The sequence below is a fragment of the Pithys albifrons genome, chromosome 16 (assembly GCF_047495875.1).
Source record: "Pithys albifrons albifrons isolate INPA30051 chromosome 16, PitAlb_v1, whole genome shotgun sequence".
NCBI lineage: Eukaryota > Metazoa > Chordata > Aves > Passeriformes > Thamnophilidae > Pithys > Pithys albifrons.
The window spans coordinates 5,545,763-5,564,031 of record NC_092473.1 but is presented as its reverse complement, the minus strand read 5'-3'; the positions used below and the strand labels follow the sequence as shown (position 1 = coordinate 5,564,031).

The following is an 18,269-nucleotide window of genomic DNA, read 5'->3' as shown; positions in this document are numbered from 1 at the left end:
GAAAGTTATGACTGACCGGGCTAGGGACATGATAAGGGCTCAGGTAACCCATAGTACGGTTAATGAGTTAGTGCCGAGGGATGACCCAGGATGGAATCCTAATACAGCCAGGGGATATGAGGCGCTTAAGGCATATCAGGAGTTGTTGGTTGAAGGAATTCGAGATGGCATTCCTAAAACAATGAATTGGTCGAAACTGTATTCGGTTCGGCAGGAGAAGGGAGAATCTCCGTCGGCATTTTTGGAGAGGTTGAAGGATACGGCTCGAAAATATACTAACTTGGATGTAGAATCAGAACCTGGTAAACTTCAGTTGGCTTTAATATTTATGGGACAGTCTCAGGAGGATATTAGGAAAAAGCTGCAAAAATTAGAAGGAGAAGAAATGCGGAACTTAGAAAAGCTGTTAGAGGTGGCATGGAAAGTATATAATAATAGGGAAAAGGAGACGACAAAGAAGCAGCAGGCAGGTATGTTGGCAGTATTGAAGCAAGCGACAGGGGGAAATACAGGAAATTTTAGGGGTCGGGGCCGGAGCCGAGGGCGAGGCGGACTTGGAAGGGGTGGCTTCGGCAATCAAGGGATGAATATGCGCGGGATGTTGGGACCTAATCAATGTGCCTTTTGTAAGGGATTTGGACATTGGAAGAACGAATGCCCGCTCAGCCAAGGAATGCAAATGGGTGGCAGTTCTTTGCCCGGGGTTAACTTGGTCAGTGCTGTGGGGAATGGAATGAATCCATTTGCGAATAATCCACAAAGTGTCGCTCAGGCACTGATGATGGGAAACACTCAAACTCAAAGCTGACTAGACCAGGATCTTAAGGTGGTCATGGAAATAGAGGGGGAGCCGGTAGAATTTAGGGTGGATACTGGGGCTAGTTATTCGGCAGTAAACGAATTACGGGGAGTTTTGAGTGAATCGAAAGTACTGGTTGTTGGGGTGTCTGGGGAAGTAGAGGAAAGGACATTCCTGCGGCCGCTTGATATTAAATTTGGGGGGAAGGAATTTGATCATCAATTTTTATATATGCCGAACAGCCCAGAGTCACTACTTGGAAGAGATTTGCTTTCGGTTTTACAAGCAAGAATAATATTTGATAAGGATAGGGTAAAATTGGAAATACCAGAAGAAAACTTAGCAAAAATGTTTATGATTAAGGAAGTAGAACCAGAGACGATACCAGAGGTGACAGAGCAGGCTGTGGCTCCGTGGGTTTGGGAGACGGGGATCCCTGGTAAATCGAAAGCGGCTGAGCCGGTAGTAGTAAAACTGAAGGAAGGAGCGCAACCGGTAAGGGTGAAACAATACCCAATAAGGCTTGAAGCAAGAAAGGGAATAGCTCCAATGACTGATCAGTTTGTGAAATTGGGAATATTAAGGGAATGTGAATCAGAATATAATACCCCTATTTTTCCAATAGTGAAGCCAAATGGAAAATACAGACTGGTGCAGGATTTAAGGGCAGTTAACGCAATCACTAAAGATATATATCCTGTGGTAGCTAATCCGTATACGCTGTTAACATCTGTCTCTGAGAAATTTCAGTGGTTTACGGTAATTGACTTGAAAGACGCCTTTTTCTGCATACCCTGGCACTTGAGAGTCAGCACATCTTTGCATTCGAATGGGAAAATCCAGACACGAGACAGAAGTGCCAACTGACTTGGACCAGACTGCCTCAAGGATTCAAATCGTCACCTACTATATTTGGTAATCAGCTAGCCAAAGAATTGGAAGAATGGAGAACTACTCAGGTAAAAGATTCACCTTTTTCATATGTAATTCTACAATACACAGACGATATATTCCTGGGAGCCACAGAACGAGAACTCTGTTGTAAACTGACTATTGATCTATTGAACATGTTGGGGCAAGCGGGATACCGAGTTTCTAGGGAAAAGGCACAGTTGGCAAAACAGAAAGTTATCTACCTGGGTTGTGAAATTTCCCAAGGGGTACTAGATTGGGAACGAACCGCATAAAAGCAATCTGTGACATTCCAGTGCCTCGTAATCACCATGAGTTAAGATCTTTCCTAGGAATGACTGGATGGTGCCGGCTGTGGATCCCTAACTATGGACTAATGGCTAAACCATTGTATGAGGCTGTAAAGAAGCAGGTGTTTACCTGGGAGCCAGCAGAAGAAAAAGCGTTTCAAAAATTGAAACAAGCCCTTAAGGAAGCGCCGGCCTTGGGACTGCCCGACCTGACCAAGGATTTTCAATTATATGTGCATGAGAAACAGCAGCTGGCGTTGGGAGTCCTCACCCAGAAACTGGGGTCGTGGAAGAGGCCGGTGGGGTATTTCTCTAAACAGCTGGACGCAGTGAGTAGTGGTTGGCCGGGGTGCTTGAGGGCGGTAGCAGCTACCGTGATACTGATACAGGAAGCTCGCAAATTGACTTTGGGAAAACATATGACAGTCTATGTGCCCCACATGGTGATTACTGTGTTGGAACAAAAGGGGGGACATTGGCTCTCCTCAAGTCGTATGCTCCAATATCAGGCCCTGCTAAGGGAGCAGGACGATATCGAATTAAAACTAACCAACCACCTTAACCCGGCAGAATTTTTGATGTCTACTCAGGAGGAAGGGAAATTGGAGCACGACTGTGTCGAAATGATTGAACAGGTTTATGCCAGTCGCAAGGACTTAAAAGATGAACCATTACCGGACCCTGACTGGGAACTATTCACAGACGGATCCAGCTTTGTGGAAAACGGCACCAGGTATGCTGGATATGCAGTGGTCACCCTGCGACAGACAGTGGAAGCAAAAGCACTACCACCGGGTACCTCAGCGCAAAAAGCTGAAATTTGGGCTTTGGTGCGAGCTCTAATTTTAAGCCAAGGGAAAAAGGTGAACATTTGGACCGATTCTAAGTATGCCTTTGGAGTAGTGCATGTGCATGGAGCCCTGTGGAAAGAGCGTGGACTGCTTAATTCACAGGGGTCTTCAATAAAACATCGGGAAGAAATCCTCCAGTTGTTGGAAGCAATTTATAAGCCTACCGCAGTAGCAATCATGCATGTTAAAGGGCATCAAAACGATTCGGGGAAAGAATTTCAAGGTAATTAACAAGCAGACCAGGTGGCACGCCAGGTTGCCCGGGAAGTATGGACTCAGATGGCGTTATTACCAACCCGGGAAAACCCCGCTGCATCTTATATGGAGACAGTGCCTCATTATTCTCCAGAGGACGAGAAACTTGCACAAATGATGTGTGCACGGAAGAATATCAAAGGATGGTATGTAACCCCTGTTGGTCAAGTGATACTGCCGGTAAAAATCATGAAGCAGGTGCTTGAAGTGGAACACAATAAGTGCCATTGGGGTGCAGAGGCGTTAGTAAAATTTTTAAGGAAAGAAATATTCTCAAACCAGATGTTAACATTAGCAAAGAGGATCAATGCCATGTGTGCGGTATGTATTAAAAACAATCCAGTGGTAAGGAAACAGGTAAAAATGGGGATAATTAAAGTGGGGCCACAGCCTGGGGATTATTGGCAGGTGGATTTTTCTGAGTTTCCTAAAGCCCAACATTTTAAACATTTGTTGGTTTATGTGTGTACCTTTTCAGGATGGCCAGAGGCTTTTCCCTGCAGAACTAATCGGGCAAAGGAGGTGGTTAAAACGTTGTTAAAGGAGATTATTCCGAGGTTTGGAGTGCCTTTAGGAATTTCATCAGATAGGGGACCCCACTTTGTGGCTGGGATTGTTCAGGATCTTTCCAGAGTTTTGGGAATTTCCTGGGATTTACATACCCCTTGGAGGCCTCAGTCTAGCGGACAGGTAGAACGGATGAATCAAACATTGAAAAATCAAATTACAAAAATTTGCCAAGAAGCAGAAATAAAATGGCCGCAGGCATTGCCTTTAGCTCTGCTAAGAATCAGAATTAAACCCAGGGAAAGGGTGGGAGTTAGCCCATATGAGATTTTGTATGGGAAACCCTATCATGCTGCTACATATCAGGGGGACCCTCATTTAACTGGGGATCAAATGTTGCTTAATTATGTTTTGGCTCTGAATAAAACTCTTACAGCAATCAGAGGGATGTTGCAGTGGAATCGGCCTTTACCCCTGGAGAATCCAGCACACGATATTCTTCCGGGTGACCAGGTGTATGTGCGAAAGTGGTCTGAGGAGCCGTTGAAGGAGAGATGGGACGGACCTCACCAAGTGATCATGACTACATATACCGCCGTCAAGGTTCAAGGGATCGACAACTGGATCCATTACACCAGGGTGAAAAAGGTTCCTCTGAAATGGACAGTAGAACCACTGTCACCCACCCGATTAATATTGCGAAGTCAGCCCTGATATTATGGTGGTGGATTGTTCCAGTGGGAGGGGTGGTAACGGTTGAAGTTCCAAGATCTTATGTAACTGTACGTGAAGGGAACGCTGTCAATCTAACTTGTTTATTTATTTGCGATCAGAGAGTTGGTTTCCGAGAAATTAAAGCTGGATGGAAGGCTTGATGGGATGGGGCCGATGACGATCAAGAATTGACTTCAAAATTGACTTGGGATGAAAGGATGCGAAGGGGCACTTCTATCATGCATATACCGAAAGCTACAAAAATGTGGACGGGACACTATACATGTACAAAAACAGTTCAAAGTAGTAGGGACCAGGGAAATGTAGAGTTACGGGTGATAGGTTCCTCTGATCAGGAACCTGTCACTGACTCCCCGAATTCAGGGGTAGGTTGGGAAAAGGAATATGGACATCGTGAAAACTTAGTGATAGGTCTAATTAGAGATTTTGGTTTGATACAAAATGTATCTCAGATTACCTCCTGTTTACCTATGCCCCGGACTGCAAGTGATCCTATTCCGTGGGGGGTAATCCCCGTAACTGTTATGCCATTATCAGGCAAGAATTTTTCATGGACATGTCATAAAGTATTTGGAAAAGTACCTCGACCAGAATCGAAAGGGGCTGATATATGTTTGACTAAACGGGTAATGACAGAAACAGAGTGCAAAAAGAAACCTACGTATTATGTATGGCAAAGGGACACAGGTAGATGTTATATCGAACCCCCTTTTGATGAACCCTGTGATCACGCCCGTACTGGGGCACCACGACAAAATATAAAATGGGGAAAACAACAATATACTATAGAATGCCGGAATGTTACTCATGATGTTGATATCTGGAAAAAATGGAAAACTACTTGGGGTTCTAGTGTCTTGGAGCATTATAGCTATATTGGCAAGGTGCAGTGGTGTATACAGTGGACAGGAACAGAAGATCAGTCACACCTAAAGGTTTTTACCACTGAAACCTCTTCCAGGTATTTTCATACGCAGCTAGAAGAATGGAATTGTACCCAAGTATTTACATGTGACACTCCGGAGGATCAGATAGGACTTGTTCCCGTAAAAATGGTATTGAAGTGGGGATGTGAGTGTAGAAGATATAAACATTATATTACTATAGAACAGGAAGAGAAGGCTGTTAATTGTAAATACTCAACTGTACATAGCCCGGGAAATTTAGTATGGGTACTAGGACACGGGCAGTGGACAACTCACTTGCCCTTAGATGGACTGATTACACAAATTACTTTAGGAATTCCTACATTATGCCCTTTTTGGAAGGAATCAAAATTAACTAAGGAAGAAAAACAACTACGAAGTAGACGAAGTGTGGATCAGGATTTGCAGGATTTAGGATTAGATAAAGAAGGTTGGCATGAACCCTCAGGGGGAGTTAAATTTGGGTGGGCTCTAGAATCTTTGTTTGCACCAGTTGCCTCCTATCGGAATAGGGAGATGTTGTTTAAATTAATGGGTCAAACTGAAAGATTGGCAGCGGTAACCAGGAAAGGATTCAAAGCTATAATTATCCAATTGCAGGCTACTTCTAGGGTGACTTTACAGAATAGAATGGCTTTGGACATGATACTTCTCAAAGAACACGGTGTTTGTGGGTATTTGCATGGTAGAAATGAGCACTGCTGTATACACATCCCTAATGTTACTCAAGATGTCGAGAATGACATTCGTCAATTGGGACAAATCGAAAATAAGGTACGTGAGGTAAAAGAAGAAGCAGAACATAACTGGATTGGACAAATCTTTAGTTCCCTAGGAATCCAGGTCTCTGGTTGGCTCTCCTCGATTATACAGTATGCAATATCAATCGTAATAATTGTTGTGGCACTTTTAATTGTTTATAGGTGTCTTTTAGGAATGATTCTAAAAGAAGGTCAGCACACACGCCAAGTGATCAAGGCTGTCACTCGGAAAGAAATGATTATACCGGGAGCTTTGAATCCTAATATGTCAGCTCCTCCGCCCTATTCGGAGGCAACTATTTGAATGATTGAGCATCCTTGCGAAAAAGAAGCTCGAAGGATGCTCAAAAGGGGGGAGTTGTTACAAATATATTTGTAAATCTAACTGTGGAAGTAGTTATGCTAAGGTTTACGGGGTTTAACTGGGCCTGTGGTGAGGTAACTTGAAACAGTAGTGGGGGCCCAGAAACTATTGGGAACTTGCTAGGAACAGCAGGACAATAATTAAAGCGATTAGTGAAGTAAATAGAACCTGAGGAAGAAAACAAACTGTTGCTTAAAGATAAGATTAGAATCAACATATGTAAGGGGTTTGGTGATGGGGGCCTAATTAACCAGAATCCTGTGCTAGACGAGCGTGGTAGATTTTTAACCCTTGGAGACGGACATCAATTGTATACATATAACCTATGTAACTGATTTATGAACGAGACCGTGTGTCTTTGTGCACGTACAACGCTGTAGAAAAAGTATAAAAGCTGTCTTCAAGAACGGCTCATTGGAATCCTGGCTTAGGACAGTAGTCCCCAGGTTTCCCGGGCCCAGCAAATAAAGCACCGCATAAACTGATACTCTGTCGGTTTGTGTTTCTGTGAACGGGCAACAGCAGCAGCTCCCCTCCCTTTTGGCACTGTCAACAAGCCTGCCTCTGTAATGACAATACTGCCACAAGGGCACTAATAAACACTAAGAATGGCTGCACTATTAAAAGGAGATCGAGGATAGTCTATTGCTGGTGTAATTTTAAGCAGCTTCCCCAAGTTACTCCAGGATGAATACAATCAGTATGGAATAAGTAGCTAGTAGTTAAGTTAAACAGCTTGTTTATTTATTTAACAAAAGCCCCTTTGGGAAATGTTTAGCTTCCTAAGGGTAGCTTATGAAGTAAGCAGCACTAGCACAAGGGCAGAGCCAGTGCTTCCCTTCAGAGCACTGCCCTCACTGATACTTAACATCTCAAGAGAGGAGGGTCATAGAAGTTCAGAAAAATGGCAAAATTTTTCTTCTCCTTCATAAAATTAGTTTTGCCAAATGGATGCAACTGCAGGATTTATCAGTAGTCAGATAATTCTTTACAGAAGATACAACATCATGTGCTTTGTCAGCCTTTAGAACACAGTGCCATGTAGTACCTTAAGTTGTCCCTTTTCCCTCTTTGCTGTTAACGAGTGACAGTAGCTGACACATAATCAGAGGCTGGAGTTTCGCAACAGATGAGAAGGATGTGGCTGCAAGCCTGCAAATTTTGCTTACCAGCCAGAGCAGAGGATCAGTTATGCAAGGCTGCATGTGGATTTTGACCAGATGTAACAAACAGTCCCTTTCTCCTCTCTTTTCCATTTGGAACAATAAAACTGGAGCTGTGAGCCATTTCCTATCATTTATCAGATCACTCTGGAAGCTGATTTCTCTGCCTATTTTCTGAAAAAAAATAAAAAAATAAAAATTACACTTTATGCAAGCATTGCATCCAGAAATAACGTATGGTGTGACACCACCAACCTTAGGTTTGTAGGGGTAGTAGCACCTTTTTGGCCTGTTTTCTGAAGAACTCCACTTTCATCTAGCTCTCCTGCTACCTGCATGGCTCAGTCTCCCACCCATACCAGAGGGATTCCTAATTTGGAGAAGAAACATCACCAAACCCTTCAGTGTCCAGTCACAAATTCAGCTCAGAGAAAACAGAGTGAACCAGTGAAACAACTGAGCAGTGTGAGGAAGGAGAGCTCCATCCAGAGTAGCCACTACACTTGACCCGCTGTTGAAACATCACCTATCCATGGAACCCAAGTTCATCATCAGTCCTACCATTTTGAATGAACAAAGTCCCAACACACCAAAATCTACAGAGAAGCAAAACAACAAACTCGAAACTCATACACAAGCTGGTAACGATTCAATGTTTTATGAATAAAGTATCAACAGGAAACTTACAGCCTGCATCAGAAGAGGTGTTTTCCAATCACCTTCTTGGCCAAAAAAATCATTATTGATGAGAAATTAAGTAAGTAGTTACTGGTCTCCTGTTACTGCTAAAAGGAACTGGAATTTTGGACTTTGTTATTGAAAGGAAAAAAGGACAAGATTTGTCAGCTATCATTACTGTGACACAGATTGTTGATAGAATCAGTAAAGTCCTTCCCAGTAAAAGGCCCCATAACATCATGAATCCAGCCCCTAGCACTGTTTGCCATTGTCTTCATTTGCCTCTATTATTCCCTTTGTAACACTAACAAGCCCTTCTTCAGTTTTCCTTCAGCTGTTTTTCACAGCAGCCACGGCAGAAGCATCACATTACAGCAGCTCCAACAGCCCCTTACAATACCCAGAGCCCAAACCATGCAACAAATGGAACATTTTCACCCCTGTAACTCATTACCTGGTAAAACCACCCTGAAAACAAGGAGTATGGAATTCATTTGAGCCCAGCTCATCCTCTGCTTTCCTACCTCCACCAGCCCATTCTGATTGTGTAATCCTAATTCTCTCTCCAGGAAGCTGCATTGCAGCAATAGCTGTGGAACAAAAAACAAGGTTGCTTTATACTGGAGCTGAGAGGAGAGAACACAGCAGTGAATGTAGCACAGTCCACAGAGGTAAAGCACATCCCTCACACCTGCAGCATGGTCCACAGAGGTAAAGCACATCCCTCATACCTGCAGCATGGTCCACAGAGGTAAAGCACATCCCTCACACCTGCAGCATGGTCCACAGAGGTAAAGCACATCCCTCATACCTGCAGCATGGTCCACAGAGGTAAACTCCATCTCTCACACCTGCAGCATGGTCCATAAAGAACATCCCTCACACCTGCCATTGGGAACTGTTGCTGTCCTCGTGCTCAGCTTTGCCTGAAGTGATGCTGTGTTAAGGACGGAGAAGTTGTGGTCTCCAGCACCCTGGGGCAAGATTAAGCTCTGACCTGCTGCCATGAAGCATCTTACACCTGAAACCTGTCCCATTATGCCAGAGCAGTTTGGTTTGGCTTCTAACAGCTTTTTCACCTGCCACGTTCTCTCATTCCCACTGAGGCCATCGTTTATATAACCAGATTTATACAATGAGCTATTAAAAATGCTTCAATACAAACTTTCTCCCTCCATCCTACTCCCAGTGTCCTAATTTTTTGGGGTGTACATCACAAGACTAGTATCAGGCAAGCACCTTGTGAAAAATGTGCCATTCATGACAGACGAGGAAAGAGACATGACAGGGAGGAACAAGATGGTTCGTTCCCATTATTTGACATCTGACATGAAGGAAGCCTGACAGATTGGGAGGAAACAATACAAACAGAAAATAGGACTGCTAATAGCTTACACTAAGATTATTTAAAATACTCAATTTTCCTGTTATTTATGTTACTTATTCACATTTTTGCATTATTGCCAGACCAATCAAAACATATGACTTGATTTCAGTTGTTTGTTGTCAAGGGGTGCTGCCAAGAACCTCCACACACTCTATCTTTCGCTAAGAGAGGAAGTCAAAATTGGCATGCTGTGGTGATTTTCATAGTCTAATCAAGATTGAGCTTGATAAGTTACAAAATGAGGGATATGATTATTTCCTTTCTCTGTAACCCAATTTTTCCCCCTGTTTTCCTCAGTGGCTTCTCTAAGCCTATGTTCTCACAGAAAGAAAAACTGCTGCAAGGGCAAGAGGTGACATCTCTTGTGAAAAAATCTGTAGGGCTGTTCATATGCTGAGGAGGAAAGACAAAGAGGAAGAGTTGATTTAATATCAAGATTACAGCCAACAAAGCTAACATAAAATCATCCAGCACTGGGGTACAGATTTCCATAAAGAACTGGCTGCCTGGTGCTGTGCCCAGTATGAGGCTTACAGATGGAAACTGGGTACTTTAAAATTGAGCCAAACATCAAAAATAGGACACCATGAAAACATCATCACTAATTTATGTCTTCTCCCAACACCCATGTTCTGTTCTGTGAAAAACCAGTGGTGAAACCAAGGTTACAAGGACATGGGAGTTAAAAAAAAAGCCATGAAAAACTCCAATATCCCAACAAACAACTAGAAAGCAAACCTTGTGTCATCCACACTCTTTGGTTACACTTTTCCATTTTTCCCATAAACATACCACAGTGCTTTCTACCTGTGTAGCCCAGCCTGAGCTGGAGGAGGCAGGACAGCACCTCTCCTCACTCCTTCCCTCAGTTTACCCTGTCCCTCTTCCAGCTTCCCTTTCCATATGAGCAGGTGCTCCACCCAGCAATATGTTCTGCTATGTCTCCTACAGATCCATAATGGCCTTCTGGACAAGAGCTTTTGTTTTTAGAGCTGACAGGTAGGACTAAGAGTCCTTAAAACAGACTTGAGACACCATAAAAACAAGGGCTGGAAAGCTGTGTGGGAAGACTGGTAGAGAGTACATCATGCTGACACTGCAGGCAGGCAAAAGACTTCAGGAGAGAAAATCTGGTGCTCATGACATGCAGATGGCAGAAGAGATGAATGGAAATCTGAGAGACACGTTGATCCTGATACCAGTATCCATGCTCCCAAACATGGCTGATACAGCTGAGAAAGCGGCACCATCAGTGGGGAACAGAGAGCAGATCTTGACACTGGAACCTGAATCCAAATCTCTCTGCTCACCCTGCAGAAAGCATCCTAAGGGAGTCAGCACAGAATAGCAATGTGCTATAAACCAAAGGCAGCACGTGCAGGTTTCTCCCAAAAGAGAAGTCTCCTGCTGAGGCAAAGGAACAGCTTCCTGCCTGGAAGGCCACATCTCAGTGGTGCACTCCCAGTACAGCTGCCCTTGTGTGGAGGCTCCCAGCACCATCCCATGCCTGCCAGGCTGGGCTAGGAAAGGCTACATTGTCACATATCAAAAAGGCCAAGGTAAAATTGGATTCCACTAGTGTGTTCAGCAGGTTCCAGGTAAGGATTGCTCAGTCTCTTTGCTGTTATGCAGTCAGTTTTCAAGGTACTTGAACTATGCCAGGTTTCAAATTTCAGGCCTTTTGAGGACAGTGCTAAAACATTCCTAAGTGAAACAGAATTCTATATGGGTACCATAGTTGCAAAGTAATGTATTTTCATTTGTAAAATTAAAACTGTGCTTTCTTTGGAGATGGCAAGGGAAATTCCTTCTGGAATAAGGAATATTTCAGAGTTTCTCATATGGAAAGCTGGAGACAGGTTTAGAAGTTGTTTTACTCTCAGAATTACAGCCATGCAGCTAAACTAGTAAGTTTAGCACTTCATCCTGTCACCTGGACTGTACTTGAGACATAGTGACTTTTTACATGAATTCATTAGCCAGATGCAGTGCTACCCCCAGAAACACCATCAGAATTAGATTTTACTGTTTAAACTACCACAAGAATCACACGAAGGCAAACACTCCCTGCCAATGCCAAGTTGTGTTTCAGTAAAATCATAAAACCTAAATGGGAAACTCACCAAGTCTGAAGCTTTACTGCCTTTAAGTGCCTTACACCTTGTCACAGAGAAGTATATAGTACACTGCCCTTCAGCCAGAGCCCCAAATAAGAGTTTGATACAATATAAGCGCTCATCTATACAAATATTTCCATTAAAACTGAGAAAGATTCACCAAAATAATGGCAGAAGACAATACAAAGGGGAATGGCTTAAATCTGAAAACTACAGTCACATTTCTTTTAGCTGTCAGTGTTATCTTACTAAAGGCAGTACTTTTAGTTGAGTGGCTTTAGTGCTTTCTCACATCAACCAGGACAGTGCAGCTTTACTACTTTATAAAAGTTAAGTTCATCACCAGGGCAGACCTGTATCCTTGCCACTCAGAAAATGTTCTCTCTGCTGCAAGTAGATGCACCTCCACTGGACAAGAGACAACCTTTTCCTCCAACACGTAAGCTCATTCCTACCTCATTCTTCTGCTAAATTTCTAGTACTGGCTAACTGTGAAAAATGAATAGTAAAATATTTTGGAAAAGGAAAGACAATCAATCTAATACAAGGATGCAGTAGAGAATCCTACTCCCACAGATCAGAAGAGAGCCTGAAAGCCACAGAAATACTCTCTGTTTTATACACTTTGTATGCTTTGGAAAATCCCCAGAATACTGTTATTTTTGCCCAAACACCATACGGCTAAGAAAATATCACTTTCTCTGTTTTCCTGGCCCATAACCATCGTTTCAGTCAACGGGACTGTGATCTGATAAAGCAGATCTCAAAATTCAGAAACCAAGAGGGGACAGAGATAGATGGCTTTTGAGCCATAGAGCAGTGGCTGGGAGAATTATCTGCTTTTAGTTGGTAGCAGTTCTGACCCCCAAGGCAACCTCTTCTGTACATAAAGAAATTTGAAAGCAGATCAGTCTGGAACAAGAATAGAGTGTTTTCAGCCTCTGGAAAAATAAATCTGTTATGTAAGTTTTAAAGCATATCCATCCCACAGGCCCACAGTGATAATTATCTGTGTGGTGGACTTCTGGTCTTTTAGATTTAGTGCTCCTGATGTGTCATTTCTGCATTACTTACCTTTACTTTCACAACTCCCTACATATCAGTACCAGCTGCTTTCCTTCTAAAGAAATCCAGCCCTTTTCTATTACTTACTCTTTGCAATGGCATGAGAGACCTCATTATTACATTCCAACTTGTCATTATGCCTGAGAAACTCTTAAGAGCTTTTAAAGAACTATAACAGAAGAGCAGGCACTACCAGAAAAACCTGCTTGAACAAAAATGGTGCAGAGAGATGAACAAGTTGCAATATACAAGGAAGAATAAAATGGTCTTTGAAAATAGTAAAGAGGAGAAATGCCTCACATAAAATCTGAGAATTACTCCATCAAGACCTATTCCTTTCTCCTCCCTCTTGCAATGGCAAGGCCAAGGACAAAGGAGATTCATCCAAGTTTAAAGAGTCCCCACTTGATTTAAAGTTTCTGGTATACAGCCAATCCAGTAACATTTGTATCTTTACCACAGAAATACAACTTTGAATGCTGTACTGTTCATACAGTACATTCATGTATCACCACTCAACAGCCCTTTCCTGAGACACTTTCACAAGCTGTCTTCATTTGGATAAGGAAGGAAGGGAATTTAATTTATACTTGAAACAGTCAAAAAATTTCTAAAGCATTTCTGGAATGGACTCTCAATCCTAGAAGTCATAAATTGAAGCTAGGAAGCCAAAAACCAGATCCAATTTGTTTTAGACCATCTGTGATATCTTCCCAGTTCTGTGAACACTAATGTTATATTCATTGAAAGTACTAAGGTAAACAGTAGTAGAGGTACAAGTCATGAGGTAACCTGAGCTGCTTTAATCCAGATCCAGCAATCAGAGCACAAGCCTGGAGGAACACTCTGCAGCTCCGAGGGCAGGAGCTGTCCCTGTCCCACGAGGCAGGGCCATGGTCTGTGCAGCTGCACCTGCACACACAGGCAGCTGTTGCTGGACTGATGCCCACTACACCTGTGGGGGACACAAGGCATGGTAAAAACTGCTCTCAAGCTTTGCTGTTAAACACCACACAGGGCAAGGAGACACATCACCTCTGAGCTGCTGGCAGGGGCAGCGAGAGCTGGTTTGGGTGTACATACACACGGCTGGCGAGCATCTGAATTCCTGTCTGCTTCTGAAATCATCCGGATCAGGATGTTCTCCTTTTCCAATAACAGCACAGCTGCCAGCAGGACACCTCCTGATTTGCTTGGCGTTTATTTGCATGCTGTGCTTGCTTACTGCCTCCTGGGCAAAAATATCCAATTTTATCCACTTATTTCAGTTTATTTTGTATCTGAATGCACAAGACATCTCACTGTACAGTATGCCTCTAAGGCTGTTATTCCTCAGAAGACTAAAGGTCTAATAAAAGACTAATAAAACAGTTTTATTGCATTTTTCCAAACACATTTTACAAGTGGTCAGCTCATCTAATAACACTGTACACTTACAGACTCAGGTCTCCTTTATCTGCAGATGTCTGCACCACTGTCTTCTGCACTCCAGATTGTTCAAGAGGTACAACACAGGCACAACTGCAGACACAGAAGACCTGAACACTGATTCTGAGTCCAAAAGGCTACACAGCAGGTAACTTGCAATAACAGCTTTCTTTCCCTGTATCTATGTCAGTTTGCCCACCTGTACAGTCAGCCCAGTAATGCTTATCTCATTCAGAAGTCCTTTAAACACTAAGGATGAGAAACACTATAATATCCAGGTAGTATCCTTTTGCTGTGCTTCAGTTTGGTGAGCTATGATCTGGCACTTGGATCCCTGACCTCCAAGGCTGTATTTGTTACTCCAGGCAGAGAAGACAAACTGCATCCCAGACACAATTCGCCCAATACTCACATTACAGGAAAAACAATTACAGTAAAGACTCCCCCAAACCAATGCAACAAGAATGGCAAAAATGCCAATCCAATCTATAACACAATAACTGGATTGTAATAGGATATAATAAGTAATTTTCTTACTGTAGAGCTTCCAGAAGGTAATCCTTTTATACCAATTGGTACACCAGTTGATTTTCAAAAGTCCTTGCCTCAAACTAGAGGAGCAAAGACCCTTTTAAGAGCCCATAACCATCATCCATGCCTTTGAACTGCAGGGCAAAATCCACAACCATTCATTACTGATTACAAAATTACTTGGAAATCTCCCATAGCAGTTCAGTTTCTCTGTGCATCATTCACTCCATTTCATGAACACAGAAGAGGAATCAGAGAGGCAAAAGCCAAGCTAGGCAAAGGCAAAGCTCTGGCTGAACAGCTACTTTAAGCACAAATGAAGGGAAGGGCGGTGAAATCAGGGATGATGTCTCAAGGCAAAGCCTGAGGCACTGCCTTAGGTTTCGCCACACAAGCACCAGCGTTCAGGAGACTGAAAGGACCCGCTGAACCTCAGCTGGAGTGCAGCACCGGGCCTTTACCAACACCATTACTCAGCTGCCTGCAGCATCTCAGCAAGGGGAGAGCTGCACGCAAAGTCAGCCCCGTTCTCCCCGCGTACGCAGCTGTTTTCTTACGGGTTTTTGTTGCCCTCGCGTTCCCTTTTTCCCCCCTTTCCCCGCAGCGGGTCCGTGCCGGCACCCACCCCCGTGCCGAGGGTGTCGCTGCCCGGGCTCAGAGCATCGCGAACCCGCCCCGCGATGCGGCCGAACGCACGGGCAACTACAACCCCTTCGCGCACCACGGACCGCCGCGTCCAGCGGGTCCAGCACCGCGTTCCGGCCCGGCAGGGCAGGGACTGCCGAGCAGCCACCGGCCTCAGCGGCGCCGCCCGCACCTATCACCCGCCCAGCGGGAGCCCCTGCGGCCTGGGGACCTCGAGGGACCGGCATCAGCGCGGATCTGCCCCGGCAACGCGGGATGGAGACGGCGGGAGAGGGAGGGGCCCAGGGGGAGCTCCGCCGCGCCGGGAGCGCAGGCAGTCCGCTTTCCCGAGCGCCCGGGCCGCGGCCCCGCGCGGTTCCGCCGCTCACCGAGAGATGCGGGGCTGCTGCGTGTCCTGCGGCGGCCGCGCTCCGCGGCGCTGGGACGCGCTGGGATGGGCTGGGACAGGCTGGGATGGGTTTCGGATGGGCTGGGATGTCCCCGCCGCCACCGCCGCTCGGCCCCGCGCGCCGCAGCCAATCAGCGCCGCCGTCCGCGGCCCCGCGCGCCGCGTGGCCAATGGGAGAGCGCGGCTGCGGCTCGGCCCTGGCGGGCCGGGGCGGGGCGGGCCGGGGCGGGGCGGGACCGGGGCGGGCTGAAAGGAGCGCCGAGGGCACGGCGGGGACAGGGCGAGCCCCGCGGTGGGACAGGGCCAGACCCGTAGTGGGAGAGGGCGAGCCCCGCTCTGGGTCAGAGCCAGACCCGTTGTGTGAGAGGGCGAGCCCCGCTGTGGGACAGGGCCAGACCCGCTGTGGGACGAGCAGCTCATTAACCGTCAGCTGCCAGCCCTGCCCCGCTTCCTCCAGCCCCCCGGGCCATGGCGCATCCAAGAGAAGGGCCGGGTTTCCTCACCGTGACGGGAAGCAGTAGCTGTGCTCTTGCAGCTCCAAACAGACCCACTGTCCTCTCCTTAATGTCTCATGTTTACCTGCTGCCGCTTGGGACACTTAATTTAGCAAGCACAGCAACAGGGAAAGTAATTTTGGCTTTTAGCTCTCATTGGAAATTCAAATTAAATCTAGTATGATGTCAAATCTTCATCGATATTTAAGCCTGACCAAGGACAAACATGTTTTTCTTGCGGGCAGGAGGGGCTCGAAGCAGCTCGATGCAGTGACACATCCTCCTCCCCAGCCCCATGTGCAGCCCTACCACTGACACAGCCCAGAACTGTGTGGGATCGGGTCTACAGCAGGACTGATGCATCAGTAAGGTCCTAGACAGGATTCAATCCTCAAGGAGACACCAGCAATCAACTCTCTGCAGTGCAGGAGTGGGATTGCTCCCCAGTATGAAGCTTTGGCAATACTTTTCCTACAAGCAACAATGAGCTCTTCTGCTCAGTCATTGCTTAGTTCAGCTACAGCTACATCTGCTATTTGCAGACACAAAACTATGCTTGAATCTCCTACCAATAATGAATATTATTATTTATCTGGTCCACAACAGAACCTATTGCAAGTCCTACCTGGACTCTCTCTCACAGAATCCTAGGTCTCATTCACAGTCTTGGTTTTCTCTGACCATCCAAAGCTGTTCTTTTTTCTGCAAAAACAAATTTGCTGATGATGTTACAGCACCTTTCTGTCCCTGAATACATCACTCGAGGCTGGGCCATCTATGCCTCTTTATTTCCACTTATTCTGCAAAGAACCCTTGCATCTGTCAGTTTATTACAGTAAGAAAGATTTAATGGTCCAAAACTGCAAGAGAGGTGGCAGTTTAGCCATTACAATGGCAGTAAGCCATCTGTGTCAGAAAGGACAACAAAGCTCTAGAAGAGATTACTGGAAAAAACACAGAATCTCCACCATGAGAGCCTTTGCTAAGAAGCAAGATGAACACTCATCAAGATTCTCAGATGAATATGATTCTGTTTTGAGGGGAAAACAGAGCAGATAATTTCTTGGTGTCCCTTCTGATCAGACTACAGTGTAAACCTGCTACTGATATCCCACAGAACTAAATAGGGCCCTTTCAGAGCTATAAATTTTATATTTCTCATGGTATCTTCTGTTCAACTCCCTGTTAACTTTCTTATCTAATCCATTATATGTATTTTTACTCATCTTCGAAGCAGGAGTTACGTTACTTTTTAATAATTGTTAACATCTTATACTATCTGAGTATTGCCTTTGAATATTTGCTCAAGCAGCTTAGAGAATACTCACCTTACTGAAGAAGCAAGTGATATTCCATTACATCTCCTCTTCCTGACACCACTGGGGCTGACTAAAGCAAGTAATGTGTTAACACACACATATAGATGTAGATATTTTGTTACTGCCTTTAAGTGCTGGTATTATTAAAGAAATTCCATGTGCCATCTGCTGGGAGAAACCTTCTCAGAGGCAATGTGCTGTACTGACACAGCTGACTGCCCTGCTGGCAGACTGAAGAGGCTGTTATTTTTCAAGAGGAACCTTTTTTCTGTTAATGCACCACCTTCCAGATGCACAGGACACACAAAAAGTCAGGGTCAGGATGAGTGAAACGAGCAGGGTGAAGTCTGTAAGAGAACACAACCACAACATATGACAGCCTGGCAGCAAGAATTAGCTCATTTTCAAATTCTCCTACTTGACTAGAACCTCAAAAGTTTTTAGGTTATGAGCACCATGATCACACTCGGGAGGTGAACTGCATTTTAAAGACAAGCTGCTGAGCATTAAGTGAATAATCCTCAATTTACTCAGATGGAGTTTATGAGGCAGAGAGCTATTCTTGCCATGTCACAACAAGAAGACACACAGGAATTCAGCATCCACTTTTGAGGAGTAATCTTCAGTTCCCTGTACCCAACATTCAGCCAACAA

The 18,269-nt window shown here is 44.8% G+C and overlaps 1 protein-coding gene across 3 annotated transcripts in view; it reads right to left on the bottom strand.

The window, feature by feature from the left end:
• ABAT (4-aminobutyrate aminotransferase) overlaps positions 1–15,891 on the bottom strand; it is a 61,555-nt gene extending 45,664 nt beyond the window's left edge. Inside the window, exons 1-2 of one of the 3 annotated variants that reach the window (XM_071570783.1) lie at positions 15,783–15,889; positions 7,570–7,737 (exon numbers count right to left, since the gene is read on the bottom strand). The gene's annotated coding sequence lies outside the window, so the exon portion shown is untranslated. Of the gene's footprint in view, positions 1–7,569; positions 7,738–14,775; positions 14,887–15,782 lie in introns of those variants that run through there. The other 2 variants (XM_071570781.1, XM_071570785.1) reach the window with 2 other exon arrangements.
• Positions 15,892–18,269: the final 2,378 nt, after the last annotated feature.